Genomic DNA, 6,020 nt, shown 5'->3' with positions numbered 1-6,020 from the left:
ACTGCATCTTGTGGCTTGTTTCGTCTGTTAGAACCACGACGTCTCCGAGTTGGATGGGGTTAGTTGGAGGTCCATGCCACTTGGTTCGTGGCGTAAGGCACGGTAGGTATTCCTTCAGCCATCGTTTTCTGAAGCTGGCCACGATCTGCCCTGCAATATGAAAACTCTTACCAAGCATAACTCTTATTGCGCTGCTGTCGCCCTTTGTATTCGGCTAGTATGGATTTCACCCAACTAATCATCCTTTCCCACGCACCTCTCATATGGAGTCCTCCTGGGGGTATGAAGGACCATTCTATTTGAGGGTACTTGGTTTCCAGTTCGTTCAGTAGGACTCTTTCGATTTCTTCTCATAGTAATCGGCTGGTTCCTCGAAAGTTTGTCCCTTTGTCCGACACCATTCTCTTAGGCACTCCTCGACGGGCTACGAACATTTCAAATGTGAGCATGAAGGCGTCTGTTGACAGGGAATTTGCCAGTTCGATGTGTACTGCTCGCACGGTGAGGCACGTGAATAGTACCCCCCATCGTTGCTCGCGTCATCTTCCTACGTTTACCTCCAGTGGTCCAAATTAGTCGATACCTCTGTTTGTGAATGGCAATTCGTTGATTGCCAGCCTCTCTGGTGGTAAACTTCCCATCTCCGGTGCCTCTGGAAGCCCTCCTTTATTGCGACATCTTTGGCAGGTTTTCGCTATGTCGCGAACTCCTGCTCGCAGTCCTGATATGTGGTACAATTGTCTCATCTCGTTGTCGACGATCTCAGTAAGCTGATGCTGAAACTTCCGATTAGATTAGTGACGTTATGTCCGCCGGGTAGAATTACAGGCCGTTTCAGGATCCTTGTTATGCGGATCAACTTATCTATGCGGCCGCGTATTCTCGGCACACCTATTTCATTGAGATACGCGATAATTTGTAGATCAAACGTTTCTTACCAGAAGAGCCATTTCTTCAGAGTAAGCCTCTTCTTGGACCATCCGGTATATAACGATGTTGACATCTTCCATGTTGCAAAAGATTACTCGAGTTGAGCTGTGCAGTTGGCTAGTATTCTTCTTCATCAAATAGGAACCGGCGGACCGGGGAACCATCTCGGGCCTGGTTGGAAACTCGATTCTTTGTTGCACTTTGCTCCATCATCTGCTACGTTCAGAGTGGATGGAACCCAATGTCCATTCTGATAAGTCCGAATTTTCCAGGATCTCTCCTTTTCGGAGCGCAACGAACTGATAGTACTTTCGAGCGTCTGAACATATACCAATACCGCACGTCTTGTCGCGGATAAATTTTTTACGGGGTATTTTACCTGTTGAGACAACGAGCTTTTTCGCTGACTATGATTGTTCAATAATTTCACGAATTAATAATTTCCGAAACGTTATAAATTGTATTATAGTTATTTTGTGTGTGGAGGGTGGCCGAAGATGCCAGAGCCTTTTACAATAAAATTAGAGTGATACACTTGGATGAGGCAAGCGAGCCGATCTCGAGCCAAAGTAATAGATTGGGGACAAAAAAGGTCTGTTCTCCAACTATATCAAGCGGTAGCTGCTAGAGCAGGCGCAGCTGCTGACGCCTTAGCGACGGCATAGGAAGGAAAATAGGAAAAGATAACAAGAGCGAGCATAGATAAAGACTAGATGAATAAATGAGAGCATGTTGCTGAGCGAGCATAGATAAAGCTACGCTTACGTTACGTTAGTTTAGTATAATGACAAAATTGAAAAGGAAAGTGAATTGATAGGCAATAGAACGATGGTACAAAATGTACACTCGGGCTTCGCCCGAACATTACCCATAAGACGCAGTTGTGTGAGCTCATGTTGGAGTTGACTGCTATAGTGCCACAGCTCTGTTTCGGGAGCACCTCCTTCTTGTTCATCTGTGCGGCTCAGCCAATATACATTGATATGGGAGAAGTCGCTTGAAATCTTCACACGGGTAACATGCAGGCCTAATCCTACAATCGATTGGACTGCCGCTTGAGTGGATAACATGTCTGTGATTTTTGTCATGAACGACTTGTTTAACACGGATATACGACGGGTGTTGTGCTTTTTGGTATACGGGGAAAATTTTCCAAATGAAGAGCCTTGAAATACAAAGCTCGGTTGCTGAATACCGCTACAGCTGACAGCATTATTATTCTCCAAGGGATACCAGCGCTTCTTACTGCCCGTCAAGCGATTTCCAAACAATTTTTCAAGAATTTTGCTCTGGCGTATCACATTATCGGAGTGTGTGTAGGTGACTTTAGTTCGCATACAAGGACGTTGAATCTGAGTTAAGACTCTTGCAATGGCAATTTGTGGCGGTAAATAAAATGCAACCCTTCTGTGGAGATAATGTTTTTTATCCCCAATCGGCCGACTAATTATTCCAATTAAATAAAACTCGGCGCAGAAATAAAATTGCGATATGTTCTTTAATGCGTGACATCCAAATTGCAAGTGTGGCTTGCCTGCCCTTTACATTGCCGCTCCGATCGCTAAGCGCAGCTTCGCTCAGCCGACGTCGGTAGGCAGACGCAAAGCGGAGATAGCGAAGAGCGAGCTGGCAGAGAGCGTTTAGCAGGGCAAGCACGCGCAAAGCTTTAACAAACAAATGAGTGACATAGACATAAGTAACAAACAAAATAAGCGGCTGAGGGCCAAGAATTAGGTGCTATTTGGTAAGCAGATTTTCGTCCTTTACGCGGGCGGAAGGTCCGATATCACAGAGTGTGGATACCAAATTTGGTTGCTCTGGATCTTATAGGTTCTGAGATCCTTGAACTCATATTTTGCAATTGGCAAAACCGACCATGAAACCTGTGTGTTAGAGAGAGACAGAGCGAGAAAGAAGGAAATTGTTTTCTTGATTCTGGCTATAATAATTATACGATCTGGTTCAGATTTTGCACTCTAGAAGATATAGTCATCCTCTACGATTCTGCTTTTTTTGGTTTTCTCGTATCTTTAAAATTGAGGATGCCACAGATTTTCGCCCTTTGTGGGGGTGGAAGTGGGCGGGGCAAAGTTTTGAAATATACCTGTAGCAGTGACATATCACAAAATTCCGGATATAAAACGTCGTTGCTCTAGCTCTTATAGTCTTTGAGCACTAGGCGCTGATAGGGACGGAGAGACGGACAGACAGACATGGCTCAATCGACTCGGCTATTGATGCTGATCAAGAATAGGGGTCGGAAACGATTCCTTCTGGACGTTATACACAACCACTTTCACCACAAATCTAATATACCCCAATACTCATTTTGAGTATCGGGTATAAAAATCGCCTAGACTGACGAAAAAACACCGCAGCTCAAAACCCAACTATTGCCGCGCCGTGTTGTCACTGCGTTTGTTGTTTTGTAGTTGAAGTTTTGCTTTATTCAGATGTTATGAGTGGTGTATTTTCACTGCTAGTTTATAATGCTTTAAGTTACAAAAAATGGGGCAGGGGTATAAAATATTAGAGGGGCTAAAAAACTTGTACCGCTTCAGTTTTAACTTTTCACCGCTGCCTTTCTTCATGCTCTTCTTCTTCCTGTTAATGTTTGTGCTATTGGGTACATTTTAGGAATATTTTCTACTGCCACTGCGGTTTCTGCCGTAACATTCCCTCTTTCACAAGCTTCGTCGCTTGTCGTGATGTGTGCCAAGCTTCTGGTTACGTCTTTGTCCATGGTTGGATTCGTTGTCTTCACTTCTAACTTGGCTTAACTATTGGCTGACTTAGCAGTCTAGATGCAGTGCGATTCACCGCGCTGCGAGCGATCCCGTCCTTGGCTACTTGCAGGTAACTGCACCTTGTGGCTTGTTTCGTCTGTTAGAACCACGACGTCTCCGAGTTGGATGGGGTTAGTTGAAGGTCCATGCCACTTGGTTCGTGGCGTAAGGCACGGTGGGTATTCCTTCAGCCATCGTTTTCTGAAGCTGGCCACGATCTGCCCTGCAATATGAAAACTCTTACCAAGCATAACTCTTATTGCGCTGCTGTCGCCCTTTGTATTCGGCTAGTATGGATTTCACCCAACTAATCATCCTTTCCCACGCACCTCTCATATGGAGTCCTCCTGGGGGTATGAAGGACCATTCTATTTGAGGGTACTTGGTTTCCAGTTCGTTCAGTAGGACTCTTTCGATTTCTTCTCATAGTAATCGGCTGGTTCCTCGAAAGTTTGTCCCTTTGTCCGACACCATTCTCTTAGGCACTCCTCGACGGGCTACGAACATTTCAAATGTGAGCATGAAGGCGTCTGTTGACAGGGAATTTGCCAGTTCGATGTGTACTGCTCGCACGGTGAGGCACGTGAATAGTACCCCCCATCGTTGCTCGCGTCATCTTCCTACGTTTACCTCCAGTGGTCCAAATTAGTCGATACCTCTGTTTGTGAATGGCAATTCGTTGATTGCCAGCCTCTCTGGTGGTAAACTTCCCATCTCCGGTGCCTCTGGAAGCCCTCCTTTATTGCGACATCTTTGGCAGGTTTTCGCTATGTCGCGAACTCCTGCTCGCAGTCCTCATATGTGGTACAATTGTCTCATCTCGTTGTCGACGATCTCAGTAAGCTGATGCTGAAACTTACGATGAGATTAGTGACGTTATGTCCGCCGGGTAGAATTACAGGCCGTTTCAGGATCCTTGTTATGCGGATCAACTTATCTATGCGGCCGCGTATTCTCGGCACACCTATTTCATTGAGATACGCGATAATTTGTAGATCAAACGTTTCTTACCAGAAGAGCCATTTCTTCAGAGTAAGCCTCTTCTTGGACCATCCGGTATATAACGATGTTGACATCTTCCATGTTGCAAAAGATTACTCGAGTTGAGCTGTGCAGTTGGCTAGTATTCTTCTTCATCAAATAGGAACCGGCGGACCGGGGAACCATCTCGGGCCTGGTTGGAAACTCGATTCTTTGTTGCACTTTGCTCCATCATCTGCTACGTTCAGAGTGGATGGAACCCAATGTCCATTCTGATAAGTCCGAATTTTCCAGGATCTCTCCTTTTCGGAGCGCAACGAACTGATAGTACTTTCGAGCGTCTGAACATATACCAATACCGCACGTCTTGTCGCGGATAAATTTTTTACGGGGTATTTTACCTGTTGAGACAACGAGCTTTTTCGCTGACTATGATTGTTCAATAATTTCACGAATTAATAATTTCCGAAACGTTATAAATTGTATTATAGTTATTTTGTGTGTGGAGGGTGGCCGAAGATGCCAGAGCCTTTTACAATAAAATTAGAGTGATACACTTGGATGAGGCAAGCGAGCCGATCTCGAGCCAAAGTAATAGATTGGGGACAAAAAAGGTCTGTTCTCCAACTATATCAAGCGGTAACTGCTAGAGCAGGCGCAGCTGCTGACGCCTTAGCGACGGCATAGGAAGGAAAATAGGAAAAGATAACAAGAGCGAGCATAGATAAAGACTAGATGAATAAATGAGAGCATGTTGCTGAGCGAGCATAGATAAAGCTACGCTTACGTTACGTTAGTTTAGTATAATGACAAAATTTAAAAGGAAAGTGAATCGATAGGCAATAGAACGATGGTACAAAATGTATACTCGGGCTTCGCCCGAACATTACCCATAAGACGCAGTTGTGTGAGCTCATGTTGGAGTTGACTGCTATAGTGCCACAGCTCTGTTTCGGGAGCACCTCCTTCTTGTTCATCTGTGCGGCTCAGCCAATATACATTGATATGGGAGAGGTCGCTTGAAATCTTCACACGGGTAACATGCAGGCCTAATCCTACAATCGATTGGACTGCCGCTTGAGTGGATAACATGTCTGTGATTTTTGTCATGAACGACTTGTTTAACACGGATATACGACGGGTGTTGTGCTTTTTGGTATACGGGGAAAATTTTCCAAATGAAGAGCCTTGAAATACAAAGCTCGGTTGCTGAATACCGCTACAGCTGACAGCATTATTATTCTCCAAGGGATACCAGCGCTTCTTACTGCCCGTCAAGCGATGTCCAAACAATTTTTCAAGAATTTTGCTCTGGCGTATCAC

Source organism: Drosophila persimilis, unplaced genomic scaffold (assembly GCF_003286085.1).
Source record: "Drosophila persimilis strain 14011-0111.01,24,50 unplaced genomic scaffold, DperRS2 tig00000477-arrow-pilon, whole genome shotgun sequence".
Taxonomy (NCBI): Eukaryota; Metazoa; Arthropoda; class Insecta; order Diptera; family Drosophilidae; genus Drosophila; species Drosophila persimilis.
The sequence above is the reverse complement of the archived record's forward strand: the minus strand, read 5'-3'. Positions refer to the sequence as shown.